Source organism: Nicotiana tabacum, chromosome 19 (genome assembly GCF_000715075.1).
Source record: "Nicotiana tabacum cultivar K326 chromosome 19, ASM71507v2, whole genome shotgun sequence".
Lineage (NCBI taxonomy): Eukaryota > Viridiplantae > Streptophyta > Magnoliopsida > Solanales > Solanaceae > Nicotiana > Nicotiana tabacum.
In genome coordinates, this window is record NC_134098.1 from 120,868,744 (window position 1) to 120,888,212 (window position 19,469).

Genomic DNA, 19,469 nt, shown 5'->3' on the forward strand with positions numbered 1-19,469 from the left:
GTGAATGAGACATTCATTATATGGATGGTGTAACAAAATATCTTGTAGTACAAAAACAGTTAAGAGTTCTGAAAGAACTAATTTGTTACTACCCGGATGAATGAAATTGTTCATAACATTAATATTGTAGTAAGTCTCAAAAGAAATATTTTGATTTACAAATATATTAGCCAAAGTGATTGGCATATTGAGACTATAAATGAAAAGAAGATTGAATATCTTTATATTACTATAATCATACCGGGTAAATATGAAAGGTTACCTGACTTTTCTTTTATTTGTACTACACAAGTATAAGCATGATGATGCAATCACAAGCCACAAGTAAACTAGAAGTTTACTGAAATAAATATTAGTTGGCATGACCGGTTGACCATCTCGGTTAAATTATGATGCGAAAAAATTAATTGAGAATTACATTGGCATATATTGAAGAAATATAAGATTCTTCAAGAATTCTCTTGTGCTGCTTATTCTCATGATATACTAGTTAAGGTTAGGGATTGAATCCCTTGATTTCTGGAACGAATAAAAGGTGATAAATATATGGGCCCAGTCACCTTCTATGTGGACCGTTTACTATTATATGATTTTAATAGATGCATCTATTTTATGGTCACATGTGCATTTGTTATCAACTTGTAGTTTGACTTTTGCAAGATTGATTGCTCAAATTATTAGAGCAAAGTTCCAGAATATAAATTATAATGATTTATCTTGATAATACTGGTTTAAATCCAAGTTGGTTTAGTAGAAATTGTATGCCTTCAATTATATCTAAACCATTGGTTATGAGAACAAAATTGCCAAAATAAAATTTGGTATTTGATGTATTATTTAATATACAACAACACTTGTAAGCATCTAGCCAAGTTATGATAAGTTTTCCCTATCACAATCGGTTCAGGGTCAGGAACCAAATAATTTCCATCTAGAAATATGAATGTGCTATATGATTTAATTGTTCCACCACAATGCACAAAGATGGATCCCCAAATAAGGCTAGGGATATGTGTTGGTGATCCCAACAATAGGGGGAGAAAATCGGCAGCTGAAAAAGTAATACATGTAATGAATTATTATGAGTACATCGAGATCCTCGTACGAGAAAATGTGAACTTGAAGTTCAAGTGATAATTCATTTGCAAAATATTGCCGGGCGTATTTGCTGACCCAAAGTTAAATGTCATATTCAGCTGCTAATGCTCCAAATAAAATAAAGTCCATAATGAATAGAGTCCATGGCATGCATAAAGCATAATAGACTAATCGGTTCCAAAGATAAAACTCCTTGAAAAAGGAGAGGAGCAAATGTTCAAGATGGTCATAATAAGGAGGCAAGTGCTCTAGAAGAGCACCACGACATAACACTTCATAAGACCTCATGGGAGAGGCTCAGGTACCTGAAAATAATAAGATAAAGAGATCTTAATAAGTTATGTCTTTATTGAATAATAGTAGAACCGATATAAAATGATCGTCGACGATATTGTTAATATAATATAGCACTTAATATTATTAATATTAACGAGGATCTTGAGCTCAAATCTGTCATGAAATTTGGACAGATAAATGATTGGCCAAATGAAAAATATGTAATGAAAATTGATTTCATATGAAAAATATGAAGTTGGACGGATAGTCCCAACACCTGAAAGTATAAAGTCAGTTGAGGTATAAATGTGTTCTTGTGCGAAAAAAAGAAGAAGATCAAGTCGATAGACATAAAGACGACTTGTGTCACAAGAAGAATTGCAAATATCCTGGCATTGATTATATAGAGACATGTTCTCCTGTGGTGGATGTCGCCATTTCAGGTTTTAATCTGGCAATACAAGAAAAACGTGATATGCGTATAATGGAAATCATTGAAGGATTTAAATTGTTCTGAAGCATATTAAGGTTTCCAAGTAATTTATTAAATAAAGCTTCAAAAATCCTTATACGGATTGAAACAATTAGGGCACATGTGGTATAATCGCCTGAGTGAGTACCTGTTGAAAGAAGGGTACAAGAATGATTCAATTTGTCCTTGTGTCTTTATAAAAAGATCTGGATCTAAATTTGTTATAATCACCGTGTATGTTGATGATTTAAATATCATTGGAACTCCTAGGGAGCTTCCTAAAGTAGTAGAGCTTCCTAAAGTAGTAGACTATCTAAAGAAAGAATTTGTAATGAAAGATCTTGGAAACTAGTGGAAAGCGATTGGGATGCGAAGGCTCAAGGATTTTAAAGCGATTTTATATGGATAAAGCACATCCATTCCGACCTCATAAAAATAATGAAGAGCTTCTTGATCCCGACGTACCATATCTTAGTGCAATTAATGCACTAATGTATCTTTCTAACATTACAAGGTCTGGCATAACTTTTTCAGTTAATGTCTTAACAAGATATAACTCTACTCCTACAAGGAGACATTGGAATGGAATCAAACACATATTGCGGTATCTAAAAGGGACTACCGGTATGGGATTATTTTATAAAAATAATTGCAGTCCCGATCTTGTTGGTTATGCCGATGCTGGGTATTTATATGACCCAAAAAAGATTCGATCTCAAACAGGCTATATGTTTACATATGGAGGCACTGCCATATCTTGGAGATCGACTAAGCAATCAATCGTGACTACTTCATCTAATTATGCTGAGATAATTGATATTCATGAAGCAAGTCGAGAATGTGTATAGTTGAGGTTTATAATACACCTTATTCGAGACAAATATGGTTTGAAGTGTGACAAACCACTCACAATTTTGTATGAAGACAATGCAGCATGCATATCCCAGTTGAAGGGAGGATTCATAAAATGGGATAGGACAAAGCACATTTCACCAAAGTTATTTTTTACACATGATCTTCAAAAGAATGGTGATATCAATGTACAACAGATCCGTTCAAGTGATAATATGGCTGATTTGTTCACCAAATCTCTATCGGCGTCAATCTTCAAGAAACTAGTGTACAAGATTGGGATGCGAAGGCTCAAGGATGTGAATTGATGCTCTCATCAGGGGGAGTTAATACGCGTTGTACTCTTTTTCCTTACAAGGTTTTGTCCCACTGGGTTTTCCTTGCAAGGTTTTTAACGAGGCAACCAAAAGGCATATTTCTAAATATGTGTACTCTTTTTCCCTCACTAGGATTTTTTTTTCCCATAGGATTTTTTTTTCTAATAAGGTTTTAACGAGGTACATTATCTATGGACATCCAAGGGGGAGTGTTATAAGAAAAATCAAATTATGGTGGATGTCTACTCTTCCTCCATGATCTTCTCAAATGCTTAATGACATATTCAATGACATATTTTTATGCTTAATGACATATTCAATGACATATTTTTCTTCACTTTTCATGCCTATATAAAGGCCTTGTAATAGATAGGAAAATACACACAATTGAAGAAGAAAATCTCTTCCTTCTCTCTATCTCCATTTCTTGTTCATGTTTTACTAAATTGCTTTTATTTCATAACAACATATCTTGTTCATGTTTTACTAAGTTGCTTTTATTTTATAACAATATTCAATTTTTGGCTCTTGGCCTATTTTTTGTATTTTTCATGCCTAAAATTAAGTTTTTTAAAGTATTTTTTATCATTGTCAAACACTACAAAAACTAGATAAATACTTAAAATAAGTCAATCCAAACACTTGGTTAATTATATCGTTTGAGAATATGGTAATTATTATTAAGAAGCAACAAGCTTCTCTCATTGACACATCTAGTGCTATCAATTTTATAGGTTTTCAAAGTCATTTTTATGGGAAACCCCATAAAGAGAGACTCTCAAGAGCCCTAAGCACCACGTCTTTGGGAACCTTTGGAGTATCTTACTATTGAAAAAACAACAAAAAAAGAAACGAGAAAGGGGACCAGTGTTGGGTTTTTAGTTAAAATTGAGGTGAATAAGAAATTGAGATTTCTTTTTTTTTTTTGATTTTTCCTTCTTTACAAAGTAACATTGTCCCATATTGGAGGAAAAAAACTTATTTGATGAGTACATATATATAATAACACTTCTTCTAACTCTAAAGAGTCGAGAAGAAGGCAAGTCTTGCGCCGTTGTCGCTCGGCTTCGGATTTTGTATAGAGTTTCCGGTTTCATTTTGTGTACATAGCCATTTACGTAATAGCCATTTTATGCCCAGAAGAGTTGCACCTTGTTTACCCAAAAAACGGATGGAGTTAAATTTATTCGTAGTTCCAAGGATATGTTATATAGCTCAATACAAATCGTAAGGATAAAAGAAAATATCAAATATGAACCGCAAAGAGTGCAAAATAAACAAAGTTGTAAAGAAAGCGATTTTTAGGACTAAGCAAGTGAAATCGGTTTATGACGCTTGAAAGAACAACTCTTCACTATGGGAGAATATGGTATTTGGATTACAATATAAGCATAAAAATTTGCCTTTACAGAAATAATAATCATGCCCTTTATAGTAGAGGGATCTTGCTCTAAACATAATTAAAAATACTCAGTGGGAGCCCCACGCTAAATCAGCTTTTCCACAATTTCTGCCAAGATTCTCTCTAGTGGGATTGCAACGGCTTTTGTGTGCAAGCTCGATATTGACTTGAGCTCTCGATCTTGGATTGAGCTCGATTTTGACTCGAGCTCTCGATCTTGGCTCGAGCTCGATTCTAACTCGAGCTCTCGAATTGATTCGGGGTCAATGTTGGTTGGTCTCTAGATCATAAGCTTGGTAGCTTTACTTTGCATCATAGTTCGATTTGGATCCGAGCTTGACAATGATATCGAACTCGACATTGATCAGCCCCTCGGATTCAAAGCTTGTTTGTACCATCTTCGGAACCCATCTCGAGGTCTCACTTCGATCGATTATCTTTCGAACTCGATCAGACGTTCGAAGGCCGAAATTTATTTTGACCGTATACATATAGTCCCCTCGTTTCTCAGGAAGAATGTGATGAGAAACGATATGATTTTTCAACGGCTCGATCGGATTATAAGTTGGCATCTTCATCGGGCTCGATCATGACGCACGTGATATCTGTCCCGTCGATTTAGTCTTTCAAGGCATTTAATGCATGTCAGGCGGTGGTCGGCCACCGCTGATACTGAACCGCCATTTCTTAAACCTATAAATAACCCTTTCTTTTATCATTTATCACTTTTACCTCTCCAATCTTCCAAATTTCTCAAGTCCCTTTTCGTATTCTCTGGCTTACCCGCAAATCTGTGATCTCTCTTTGCAAAAAAAAAACCCCCCTTCAATTTTACTAAATCTTTGTCACTTTCTTCTACTCCTCACCTTTGAATTCGAAAATGGCAAAAATGTCACAAACCATTCCTCAGAAAGAGAAGGCTTCATCTTCACAGTGTGCCGCCGATGAGACACCGGCAGAACCACGGCCTGAGGAGTGCGTTCCCGGGGCATGTGTTCTTACTTCTAATTTTTAAGGTCGATAAAGTCTCATCGGTCCCTAGCCGATGCGAGCCAGTATCGAGGGACATGTGTTCGATAACCAAGAAGCACCTCAAACAGCTAAAGAAAGATTGCAATTGGGATAAGAAAGAAATAATAATTCCTACTTCTGGCAAAGATATCACCACTTACGTGAAAGGGTTTTTGAATGTGTATACTTACCTTTTCACGTTAGGTCCCCTCGATTCCGTTATTATTGATTTCTGCCTCAATACCACATAACCCTAGGCCAAGTCCATCCTTTTTTGGCGAATCGTTATCTTGATCTGATACTTTGTTAACAAAATCGAGGGGATGCCGTTCACCCTCGACCATCTTATCCGATTGTACCGTCCTTGACTTTTTTCGAGGAGGGTTAATAAAACTTCATCATCGGGCTACCAAGGCTCTGTTCTCGAGCGTTGACGAGGACAGGAATCGGGGCTGGATGGGCAGGTTCATTCGAGTGAGGACTTCAGACCTGATTCCGACCAAAAAGATGCCCTTTTCCCGAGGCGTAGAATATGAAACGTAAGTGTGATCCTGTTGTTACTTCCTTTTATTTTGTTCTTTCATTTCTTTTCTCATCGATACTCTTCTTTTTGTGATGCAGCAGTTCCCTGGATGCCCAGAGTAGTTCCCGATCTTAAGAACTGGGTACGAGCTCTTGTTTCGACCTCCACATACGCCGAGCGCTCATGGCGTGACTTGTCAAGGGGTCGGTGGGAGGCCAAAAATCACGGTAAGCCCCTTTCTCATAGTCTTCGATAATTCAAACGAGATGCCTTTCAAATATTTTAATAAAGTTTTCCATATGCAGGTTTGGGCAAAGATACGATTTTGAGGCCCTTGTCCATCGAGGAAGAAACTTTGGCCTCTGTCCCAAAGCCGGTTAAGGAAAGTAAAAGGAAAAGAGCCTCTGTTCCTGAAGACCCAAAACCGAAAAAGATGACGGCTCGTAAGCCGAACAAGAATGCCATTCCTTTGACCGTAGAATCAGTTCTGCGTCTAAGGGATGAAGATGAAGAAGAAGAAGAAGAAGAAGAAAATGATGGGTCCACGCTGGCGGCCTGAACAAAGAGAACAACCGATGCCCCATCGACAGCTGGATCGATGATGCTTTGTAAGGCTCCGCCTCGAGCTATGGGTATACCGGAGAAAGATTCGGGCGGAGTCCCTGAGTTGTCGGAGATCGAAGACGCATCCCATCGGAGCCAACTGATGGGGGATATGTCTGAAGAGGCCCCTCTTGAATCCCTTCGAACCGAAGAGAATGCTCCAAGTGATTCATTTGGGGCAGCAACAATCGAAGACTCGCCCACCTTCCCCGCTTTTTCCGCAGGGGTGATTCGGGAAGCCCAAGCTTTGGGGGCCCTCGATCTAAACAGGCCTCATGATGGGGAGGACCCTTTTTGCGACCTATTTACCGCTATTGAGGACGTTGCTGGTACTAGTGATGAATTGGATCTTTTTCACGGGGTGCAGCAGGCTTTGAATCATGTAAGACTTCAAATTATTTTCTTGGTAATACCTTCATGTTTAGTTTTCGTTTCTAACTTTGTTTCTTGTTTCTTTGTAGGCAGCGACAGTTCATCGAGAAGCATGTTCTCGGTCCCAAAATGAGTTGCGTCGATACGAGGCTAACCTTCAACGGGTTACAGAGGATAGGAACTCCCTAAAACATCTCTTAGGGCAAAGGGAAGAGGAAATAAAAGACCTCCGAGCTAAGCCGGCCAAGGCTTACCGAGATCAGACCAATCTGTTTGAGAAGTTAATGATACGTTTAAAAGCCTATGGGCTTGATACCGGAACGATGGCTAATTTTTTGGTCTCACAATTGCAACAAAAAATTGAGATGATCGGGAAGCTTTGTGAGGAGGTCGATGTGATAAAAGCGGAGTCTTTGCAGTGAAAAGAAGGTATGGACCACTTTGCGGTAGAGAAAGAAACTGCTCGAGCCAAGTTATCATCAGCCGAAACCCAACTTCAAAGAATGAAGGAAAAAGGCCTGGTTCAAGCGAGAAGAATAGAGGAGCTCGAGGCTCGCTTGGCCTCCGTACTTGCCAAGGCCGAATCTGATGCCGAAAAGGCAAAGGCCGATGCGGATGCACTCGTGTCCATCTATCGGGCTGATGCTGAAGTTGCCCAGGTCCAAGCAAGAGAGGCAGCCGAGACCACTGATACTCGAGCACATTGGGTCGCTGAACTTGCTAAGTGCCGATATCGGAGGGAAACCCTCGAGGAGATCCATGCTCGTGGTTTCGACCTCGCTGAAGAGATAAAAATGGGCAAAGAATTCGAAGCCGATGGTGAAGCCTTGGTTTTCAATGAAGATGATGATGACAATGATGATGATGATGGGAGTAAGAGTGGATCCGAGAACGAGGGGGGAGCCCGATAGAGAAGAGACCGCTCCTGGGGATGACCAGGAAGCTTAGTCCTTAAGTTTTACGTTGTAATCAATTATGTAAACAATTTTGTATATAGAAATATCCCCCTTTATTATGCCGACTTGCTTCTGTTTTGTTTCTGGTCTTGTGAAGACTTTATTCACGCCTTATGAATATCTTCACAAGGATTTAAAAAACTTAATCAAATTTAGACTTTGTAGCCTCTATAACCGAGCGGGTGCTTATTCAAACTTGAAGTGATGTAGCCTTAGGCTTATTAGTTGAGTAAATGATTCGAGCTCGAAGAAATATAGCCCGTAGGCATAATAGTCGAGTGAGTGTTTGCTTGAACTCAAGATAAAAGTAGCCCGTAGTCTTAGTCGTCGAGTGAATGATTCGAACTCGAAGTAATGTAACCCGTAGGCATAGTCGTCAAGTGAATGATTCGAACTCGAAGTAATGTAGACCGTAGGCGTAATGGTCGAGTGAGTGTTTGCTCGAACTCGAAATAAAAGTAGCCCGTAGGCTTAGTCGTCGAGTGAATAATTCGAACTCGAAGTAATGTAGCCCGTAGGAGTAATGGTCGAGTGAGTGCTTGCTCGAACTCGAAATAAATATAGCCCGTAGGCTTGGTAGTCGAGTGAATGATTCGAACTCGAAGTAATGTAGCCCGTAGGCATAATGGTCGAGTGAGTAATTGCTCGAACTCGAAATAAATGTAGCCCGTAGGCTTGGTAGTCGAGTGAATGATTCGAACTCAAAGTAATGTAGCTCGTAGGTGTAATGGTCGAGTGAGTGCTTGCTCGAACTCAAAATAAGTGTAGCCCGTAGGCTTAGTAGTCGAGTGAATGATTCGAACTCGAAGTAATGTAGCCCGTAGGCGTAATGGTCAAGTGAGTGCTTGCTCGAACTCGAAATAAATGTAGCCTGTAGGCTTAGTAGTCGAGTAAATGATTCGAACTCGAAGTAATGTAGCCCGTAGGCGTAATGGTCGAGTGAGAACTTGCTCGAACTCGAAATAAGTGTAGCCCGTGGGCTTGGTAGTCGAGTGAATGATTCGAACTCAAAGTAATATAGCTCGTAGGCGTAATGGTCGAGTGAGTGCTTGCTCGAACTCGAAATAAATGTATCCCGTAGGCTTAGTGGTCGAGGTTTTTCTTAATTCTGTTTGCGTAATGAATCTCCAAATAGATGAATGTTTCTTCGATATAAGATGTCGGTAAAGAGGAGGACTTTCTTTGCAAGTCATTATACATGTGTTCATGTTTCGCGTCTGGGTTCAAGCCAACTACATGAGCATGGTTCGTTTTGACCATTTGGCTCTTACAACTTTTCCTATTGGAACCCCGTTGTTGTGAAATAACTTTCTCGCATCAGAACTTGACATATTTGAGGGCTAATGCCCCCCTCAGTATTCAAGGTCGATTGTAAAGAGGCCTCGAATACTGTTGTAAGTGAAGCACGATCATTGGTTGCCTCATTAAAAACCTTGCCGAAAAATCCATTTAGGATAAAACCGGTCTAAGGGAAAAAGAGTGCAACACGTGCTTTCAGATCTAGGGCTTCATACTGAAGGATCCATCTTAACTTCTGATCGGACTTCTGCAGGGGTTAGTTTTGAAATGTAAATGAATATCGGGCCGATGCTGATGCCGCCCAGGTCCAAGCAAGAGAGTCAGTCGAGACCACCGATACTCGAGCACATTGGGTCGCTGAACTTGCTAAGTTCCGATCTCGGAGGGAAACCCTCGAGGAGATCCATGCTCGTGGTTTCGACCTCGCTGAAGAGATAAAAATGGGCAAAGAACTCGAAGCCGATGGTGAAGCCTTGGTTTTCGATGACGATGATGATGACAATGATGATGACGATGGGAGTAAGAGCGGATCCGAGAATAGGGGGGAGCCCGATAGAGTAGAGACCGCTCCTGGGGATGACCAGGAAGCTTAGTCCTTAAGTTTTACGTTGTAATCAATCATGTAAACAATTTTGTATATAGAAATATCCCCCTTTATTTTGCCGACTTGCTTCTATTTTGTTTCCGGTCTTGTGAAGACTTTATTCACGCCTTATGAATGTCTTCACAAGGATTTAAACAACTTAATATGATTTGGACTTTGTAGCCTCTATAACCGAGCGGGTGCTTATTCAAACTTGAAGTGATGTAGCCTTAGGCTTATTAGTTGAGTCAATGATTTGAGCTCGAAGAAATATAGCCTGTAGGCATAATTGTCGAGTGAGTGTTTGCTTGAACTCGAGATAAAGGTAGCCCGTAGTCTTAGTTGTCGAGTGAATGATTCGAACTCGAAGTAATGTAGCCCGTAGGCATAATAGTTGAGTGAGTGTTTGCTCGAACTTGAAATGAAAGTCGTCGAGTGAATGATTTGAACTCGAAGTAATGTAGCCCGTAGGCGTAATGGTCGAGTGAGTGTTTACTCGAATTCGAAATGAAAGTAGCCCATAGGCTTAGTCGTCGAGTGACGAAGTAATGTAGCCCGTAGGCTTAGTAGTCGAGTGAATGATTCGAACTCGAAGTAATGTAGCCCGTAGGCGTAATGGTCGAGTGAGTGTTTGCTCGAACTCGAAATGAAAGTAGCCCGTAGGCTTAGTAGTCAAGTGAATGATTCGAACTCGAAGTAATGTATCCCGTAGGCGTAATGGTCGAGTGAGTGCTTGCTCGAACTCGAAATAAATATAGCCCGTAGGCTTAGTAGTCGAGTGAATAATTCGAACTCGAAGTAATGTAGCCCGTAGGCGTAATGGTCGAGTGAGTGCTTGCTCGAACTCAAAATAAATGTAGCCCGTAGGCTTGGTAGTCGAGTGAATGATTCGAACTTGAAGTAATGTAGCCCGTAGGCATAATGGTCGAGTGAGTGCTTGCTCGAACTCGAAATAAGTGTAGCCCGTAGGCTTAGCAGTCGAGTGAATGATTCGAACTCGAAGTAATGTAGCCCGTAGGCGTAATGGTCGAGTGAGTGCTTGCTCGAACTCAAAATAAGTGTAGCCCGTAGGTTTGGTAGTCGAGTGAATGATTTGAACTCAAAGTAATGTAGCCCATAGGCATAATGGTCGAGTGAGTGCTTGCTAGAACTCGAAATAAATGCAGCCCGTAGGCTTAGTGGTCGAGTTTTTTCTTAATTCTGTTTGCGTAATGAATCTCCAAATAGAGGATTTTTTCTTGGATATAAGATATCGGTAAATAGGAGGACTTTCTTTGCAAGTCATTATACATGTGTTCATGTTTCGCGTCTGGGTTTGGGCCAACTACATGAGCATGGTTCTTTTTGACCATTTGGTTCTTACAACTTTTCCTATTGGAACCCTGTTGTTGCGAAATAACTTTCTCGCATCAGAACTTGATATATTTGAGGGCTAATGCCCCCTCAGTATTCGAGGTCGATTGTAAAGAGGCCTCGGATACTGTTGTAAGTGCAGCACGATCATTGGTTGCCTCATTAAAAACCTTGCCGAAAAATCCATTTGGGATAAAACCGGTCTAAGGGAAAAAGAGTGCAACGCGTGCTTTCAGATCAAAGGCTTCGTACTGAAGGATCCATCTTAGCTCCTGATCGGACTTCTGCAGGGGTTAGTTTTGAAATGTAAATGAATATGGGAGGGTCGTGCCTTAACAACAGTATCGTTTTAGATGCGACACATTCCAATTGCTTGACAGTTGTTTGCCATTTATAATGCCGAGCTTGAATGATCCCTTTCTGACGTTCTCGAGAACCTGATATGGTCCTTCCCAGTTCGGTCCTAGTTTTCCTTCGTTCGGATTTCGAGTATTGAGGGTGACTTTTCTTAGCACTAAGTTCCCAGACTTAAAATGGCGGAGCTTGGTTCTTCGATTGTAGTATCTTTCGATTCGTTGCTTTTGGGCAGCCAATTGGACGAGAGCAACTTCTTGTTTTTCATCCGATAATTCGAGGTAAGTGTTCATAGCCTCGTTATTTGATTCTTCTGTTGTGTATCGAAATATGGCACTGGGTTCGCCGACTTCGACTGGTATCAAGGTTTCAGACCCATATACTAAGGAGAACGGGGTTGCCTCCGTACTAGATTTTGACATTTTTCGATATGCCCAAAGGACTTCGGGTAGGATTTCTCTCCATTTTCCTTTAGCGTCGCTCAGCCTCTTCTTCAGGTTTTGAATGATAGTTTTGTTCGTTGATTCGGCCTGTCTGTTCCCACTGGGGTGATACGGTGTTGATAATATCCTTCTTATTTTGTGATCTTCGAAGAATTTCGTCACTTTGCTGCCAACAAATTGTTTCCCATTGTCACATACTATTTCGGCGGGTATCCCGAATCGACATACGATATGATCCCAGATAAAGTCTATAACCTCTCTCTCTCTCTCTTACTTTCTCGAACGCCTGTGCTTCAACCCATTTAGAGAAATAGTCAGTCATAAATAAAATGAATTTATCTTTACCTGGGGTCGATGGCAGAGGGTCGACGATATCCATTCCCCATTTCATGAATGGCTATGGGGATAGGACAGAGTGAATTTGCTCTTCGGGTTGATGGATCATCGGTGCAAATCTTTGACATTTGTCACATTTTCGAACAAATTCCTTCGCATCTTTTCCCATATCGATCCAATAATACCCTGCCCTGATTATTTTTTGGACTAATGGATCGGCACCAGAGTGATTCCCACAAGTGCCCTCGTGCACCTCACGTAGGATGTAATCAGTATCTCGTGGACCCAAGCATACTACCAATGGTCTATCGAATGTACTTCGGTATAGCGTTCCATCTAAAGCCAACATGAATCGAGCAGCTTTAGTCCGTAGGAGCCCTTAAATCTTTAGGGTACGATGGGAGCTTTCCGTTCTTTAAGTATTGTCTTAGCGTGACCTTCTTCGATCACGGATCTCGAGAGTTGAACAACAGTCCCTGAGCTCAAGTCACCTTCCTCGACCGATGATCCCAAATTCGCAAGTGCGTCAGCCTCACTGTTTTGCTCTCGTGGAACATGATATAAAGTCCATTATTTAAAATGGTGCAAAGTGATATGTAGTTTGTCCAAATACCTATGCATTCTATCTTTTTGAACTTTGAAGGTTTTGTTTACTTGACTTACCACCAACAAAGAGTCACATTTGGCTTCAATGACTTCTGCTCCCAAGTTTTTAGCTAGCTTGAGACCTGCAATCATTGCCTCAAACTCGGCCTCGTTATTAGTCAACCTGGTAGTTTTAATAGTTTGCCTAATAGTGTTACCCGTGGGTGGCTTTAAAACTATGCCTAGCCCGTACCCCTTCACGTTTGAAGCCCCGTCCGTAAAATAGGTCCATACCCCCGATGACGTACCCGATTTCAACAGGAGTTCTTTTTCGACTTCGGGTATGAGGGTTGGCGTGAAATCGGCCACGAAGTCTGCTAAAATGTGAGAATTGATGGCCGTACGGGGTTGATATTCGATATCGTAGCCACTGAGTTCGGCGGCCCATTTGGCCAATCGGCCTGATAGTTCGGGCTTGTGCAAAATATTACGAAGCAGGTAAGTGGTTAATATGCATATGGGGTGACATTGAAAGTACGGTCTTAACTTTCTAGAGGCGCTTATCAGTGCAAGTGCCAATTTTTCTAGGTGCGAATATCTATTTTATGCTTCTCCTAAGGTCCGACTTATATAATAAACGGAAAATTGCGTACCTCGCTCTTCCCGAACTAGGACACCACTTACTGCGATTTCCGATACTACCAAGTACAAGCAAAGCTTTTTGTCTATTTTTCGAGTGTGAAGTAGTGGTGGGCTTGACATATATCGTTTTAGTTCCTCTAATGTATGTTGGCATTCCGGGGTCCAAGCGAAATCGTTCTTCTTTTTGAGTAGAGAGAAAAATTTGTGACTTCGATCTGATGATCTCGAAATGAATCGGCCTAAGGCTGCAATCCGTCCCGTTTGCCTTTGTACAGTGTTCACGTTGTCCACGATGGTGATGTCTTCGATGGCCTTGATTTTATCGGGGTTAATCTCGATTCCCCGATTTGACACCATGAAGCCGAGGAACTTGCTTGAACCGACCCCGAAAGCACATTTTTTGGTGTTGAGCTTCATGTTGTATTTTCTCAAAATCTCGAACGTTTCCTGCAAATCGGTCAAATGGTCCTCTGCGCGTAGGGACTTAACTAGCATGTCATCAATATAAACTTCCATTGATTTACCTATTTGTTCTTCAAATATTTTATTTACTAGGCATTGGTAAGTAGCCCCTGCATATTTTAGCCCGAAGGGCATCACGTTATAACAATATGTTCCATATTTGGTGACAAATGAAGTCTTTTCATGGTCCTCCGGGTTCATCTGGATTTTATTATACCCGGAATAGGCATCGAAAAAAGTGAGGATCTCGTAGCCGGCTGTGGCATCGATCATGCGATCGATGTTGGGCATCGAAAAAGAATCTTTGGGGCATGCTTTGTTCAAATCCTTATAGTTCACACACATTCTAAGTTTGTTCCCTTTTTTAGGCATTACAACTACATTGGCTAACCATTCGGGATATTTCACCTCCCGAATGGACCCTATTGTTACACCATGTGCGTCCCAAGGTGGCGTAATGAAGACTTGTTAATCATGATTTAAATAACTTTAAAGTCATAATATGGCTATATATGATGTTTGGATAGAAAATATGAAGTTTGGAAAAAATCGGATTAAAGTTGCGGAAAAACCGACTAAGGATTTGCCCTGTAACAGAGCTTTTTGAGAAATATATTTCGTGTGCTATATGAGGTTTTTATTGGACATATTATAGATCAAATTGAAGGTCTTGGAATTTAGTTTCCAATGCACTTAACCGTTCATTTATACGACATCCGGATAAAAAGATATAATCGTCGGAAGATTTGCGAATGAGAGAGTGCCGAGCTAGCACCTTTGACTTTTCAAACGTTGATAACTATGCCTTAACTCGTCTCTCTCATCATTTTCACATAGAACCCGATCATAAAACACCATAGAACCTGTATTTGAGCTCTCTAATAGTGTTTCAAAGAATATTATCATCCCGGATACGGAATCAAGAAGCGATAACATTAAAACGATCCCTACGACGTAAGTATCGCTATATCGCCTCTCCTTTTCTTTGTAGTTTGAGTTTTGGAATATATTTAATAGTTAATAAAATTCCTAATTTCTGTATTTAAGTGTTTAACTATCAAGGAATGTTGATAAATTCATTTTCTAATAGTTTGAACTCACGGGACGGTGATCGAAAATTGGGAGTTCGAGTTATTTGACTTGTAGTGGACTATTTTGTGGACTGTTTTGTGGGCTGTTTCGTGTTTCCTTTGGGCTGTATATTTTTCCACTATTTAATGGAGTTTTTGAGGACAAATGGTGTGGAGAAACACCACATAATGACAGAATGGTTGGCTGGTAGTTTGTCGTTACATTGTTTAAATTGTTTGACACTACTTTGGTTGTCGTTTTATGTATGAAGTGATTAGGGTGTGTGGGCTGTTTTGTGGTATATTGTGATGGAGATAAGGTTGGAAAATGATTCTTACATATTTCTATTGTTGTGTTGTTGTTGTTGTTGGTATATGGTATTGGAGGAGGGCCTAGTTACAGGGGAGATGCTGCCCAAATTTACGTAAACAAGCTACTAGTTTAAGTTGCGGACTTAGCCTTTACTCAACACTGATTTTAAATCTTCTTATGCTATGGTAGATTGAGTTGAGTTGTTTGAAGAATTTCTTGGAAGGTATTAAGGACTCAATGGAGTTAAGGTATGTTAAGGCTATCCCTTCTTTCTTTTGGCATGATCCAAGTGATACAAACGAAATGAGCAAAATACGCAACTTTCATAAATGACTCTATTCATAGAAGTACTAGGGGTGTCTATATTCTTGATTCCCCATGTGAATTATTATTATATCCTCTATTCATGGGTCTCAGAAAAATACGTATTTGATAAAGTTTGTCCGAAAGGCATATTGATTTTATGATATTCGAGAAATCTTATTAACGTATTTCTTATGCATTTCATGCATTTATACATGTACATTGACCCATGACCAGAAGGTGTTATATACGCGTATATTATATGTATATGGGATATAGGAAAAGGTTACGGCGTTATATACGCACCACAACCTGATCAGCTGGTATACGTTGATGATTTTGCCCACAGTGGCTGAGATGATATAATGGGATGCCCTCAGAGGCTTGATGATGTTATGTACGCATATACCTATTTATGGTATGGCATTTATACGTACATGCATGATATTATAAATTTTCATGATTCACAAAGCTATTCAGACTTATAGGTTGAGTTCTTTACTCCATGTTTCTTTCATGTCTTTTATATACTACTGTCATGCCTTACATACTCGGTACTTTATTTGTACTGACATCCCTTTTACCTGGGGACACTACGTTTCATGCCCGCATGTTCCGATAGACAGGTTGAGAGTTACCCAAGTAGGCTATCAGCTCAGCGGAAGATGTTGGTGCGATCCATTTGCTCCAGAGTTGCTTATTTGGTCAGTATGATTCAGACGTGTATTGTTTAATATGGCGGGGCTCTCTCCCGACCTTTATGGTATTTATCTACTCTTAGAGGCTTGTAGACATATTCCATGTACGTAAAAGATTGTATGGCCTTTTCGGCCTATGTTTAGTGTACGAGTGATCATTTTGGTCTTATAGGCCCAATTTCGTATTTCATGTTTGATTCTACTTATCTCACGACAGCCTCTCCCGCTCAATTACCTATGATAGTATGATACGAAAGATACGTTACGTTGTTTCTTGGTTGAGTAAAGTACCGGGTGCCTATCGTGGCCCATCGGTTTGGGTCGTGACAAAAGTGGTATATAATTTAAGAGAAGGATGAGATATCAGCATCCGGCTGGGGTTAGAGTAACCCAAAATTATGGATGGATTGTTATCATTAGCTCTCATTTCCGAGGGATATTGCAAACGTGGTAATGGTTGTCCTTGTGAGACACCCGGATGGTGCACTCTAGAATAGTACAATCAGATATGAATACTAGAATGTTCAGAAATATTAGAAGATTGGCATTGGAATCCTAGAAGGGATAAATATTTACCTTTGTATGGCTCCCGTCCCTAGTAAAGAGAGAGTGTTAGGCGACCCGAAGAGCCAGTGAGTTGAATCAAGGGGGGGATAAAAGTGAAAGAATGTTTTGAAGTAGTTTTCATAATAATGTGATAGACAGAAATATTAGCAGGAGAATAAGAAGAAAGTAAATGAAGCATTATGAGTAAGATGTGATAAAGGGATGATAACGGTAAATCAAAATATGACAGGACTATAGATTCTATAGTCAAGTCAAGGAAAAAATAAGAAGTTACATGCCTTGAGACAATAAAAGAGTATAAGCCATAAGGTCATGTCCCCATTTCGAGAAATGAGTTGGTGACTCATACATGATTACCAGAAGGAAAAGTTAGACCCCCGGAGTAATAGAAATTAGTATGGGCTAGTGAATAAGATAAACTGAACATGAATTCGGGACCGAAGGATTTGATAATAGTCGACATCGTGAGAATTTTAGAGATTGTGTTCAGGGCGATAATTGAATGGACAACAGAAGAATAACTTTGAAAGGTCATTCAGGAAGACGTTTCCCTAAAACAAGCGCTGTGAGCAGAGTTAAGCTTAAGGGACTAAGTGTGCCAGTTACACTAGGTGTCACCTTTGTATGTAAAAAATTAAATTAACCCTAGTACAGAAGGGTTACTGCAAGGCAAGTAAGAGTCCATAAAGATGTGAAAAGACACCAAATATGAAGAGGTGAAACATTTATAAGTAAATTTTCATAGCAATAAATGTTAGTACTCCCCTAAAGGGGGGAAGATAGTGTGATATGGTATTAAGTCGGAATTATATGGTTAAGGTAACTATGGAATAATAAAAGAAGAATGTGTTAGAAAGGCAAAAGGAATGAGATTGCATTTATTCAGATCCCACGGATATGATACGACTCCAGAACATTATGTAAGCATGACGACGGGAAAAGGCAGAAAGGGTTCCATCACTAGATGTTATTGATAAATAAGTGCAAATGAACACTGGATACATAAGGAGCCAGTGTGCGGGGTAAGTTAAGACAAAGGATATAACCCAAGAAAGATTATGCAGAATATAGATATGAGAATGGACTAACGTGTAGTTAGTAGTTGATTCAGGAAGAACCTAGCCATGGCTAAACAAGAGGGTACCGATAAATCAGCAGGTTGTGCAAGATAAACATAGTGAAACCCAACTTAGGGAATTCAATCTTGCAAATATGATGACATCGTAATCCTTGAGAAATATTCAGATAGGAGTTGGGGTTGTTAAAGGTACCGTATAAGTGTTACGAAAAACAAAACTGTGCCACTGAGAAGACAGTCAAAAATTTCAGTTCAGAATCAACCTTACGAGTACAAGGACACGGAGGTAAGTAATTAAGGATAATTATAGGCGAGTAAGAACGTCAAAAAAAAAATCTTTCGGGTATACGATATAACAAGCTCGTAACTTTACAAGAGTCAAAGGGTCTTTCTTAAGTACTACAAAGAAGACTAGCTGAGGGAATAAGGAAGAAGGCTTAAACTTAAGCATAGTGACATAAGGAAGAAATGGTCGTGTAACAACAGTCTCACAACAACATTGTATGTACTCCGTAAGAAAGTGGCACCTATCGTGGCTAATGAATGGAAAAAAAAAATCAAAAGATGATATTTAAGATCATATGAGTTACAGGAAATTTCAGTATTTGTGGGCAATGAGATAAGCCGTGTATTCATGCAACAAGTGGTAGAACAACCATTAAAAGTAATTGCTTATGTTTAAATACAACTAAAGAAGCACGAGAAGAATTATCCGACCCACGATTTAGAATTAGCCGCGGTGATTCATGCACTAAAGATGTGGAGGCACTATTTGTAGGGAATTCATGTTGATATCTATACGGACCGTAAGAGCCTTCAGTATATATTCAAGCAAAAGGAATTGAATTTATGTCAGAGGCAATGGTTGGAGCTACTAAAAGACTACGATGTTGATATTTTATACCATCTAGGAAAGGCGAATGTAGTAGCCGACGCCCTCAGTCGTAGATCTATGGGTAACTTATCATATTTATAGCCAGAGAAGTGTGGCATAGCCCATGAGATTCATCAGCTAGCTAGTCTTGGAGTTCAATTACTAGACTCAGGTGATACCAGAGTTATTATTCAGGACACGACAACATCCTCTTTAGTAACTGAAGTGAAGGAACGCCAGTATGTGGATCATGTGCTAGTTCATTATAGAGATACATCCCCTCAAAAGGAGAATACACTATTTGAGATTACAAGAGATGGAGTCTTCAGATATCGAGGTCGATTATGTGTTCTAATATGGCAGGGTTGCGCCAGCAGATTATGGGAGAAGCTCACTATTCTCGTTATTCTATTTATCTAGGAGCGACGAAAATGTATCATGGTATCAGGGGAATATACCGATGGGACGAAATGAAGAAGGATATAGCAGAGTTTGTTGCTCAGTGCCCAAATTGTTAACAGGTTAAGATTGAGCATCAGAAACCCACTGGATTATTATAGGCTATAGAGATTCCGACTTGGAAATAGGAAGTGATTAATATGGATTTCATCATAGACTTACCTAGTA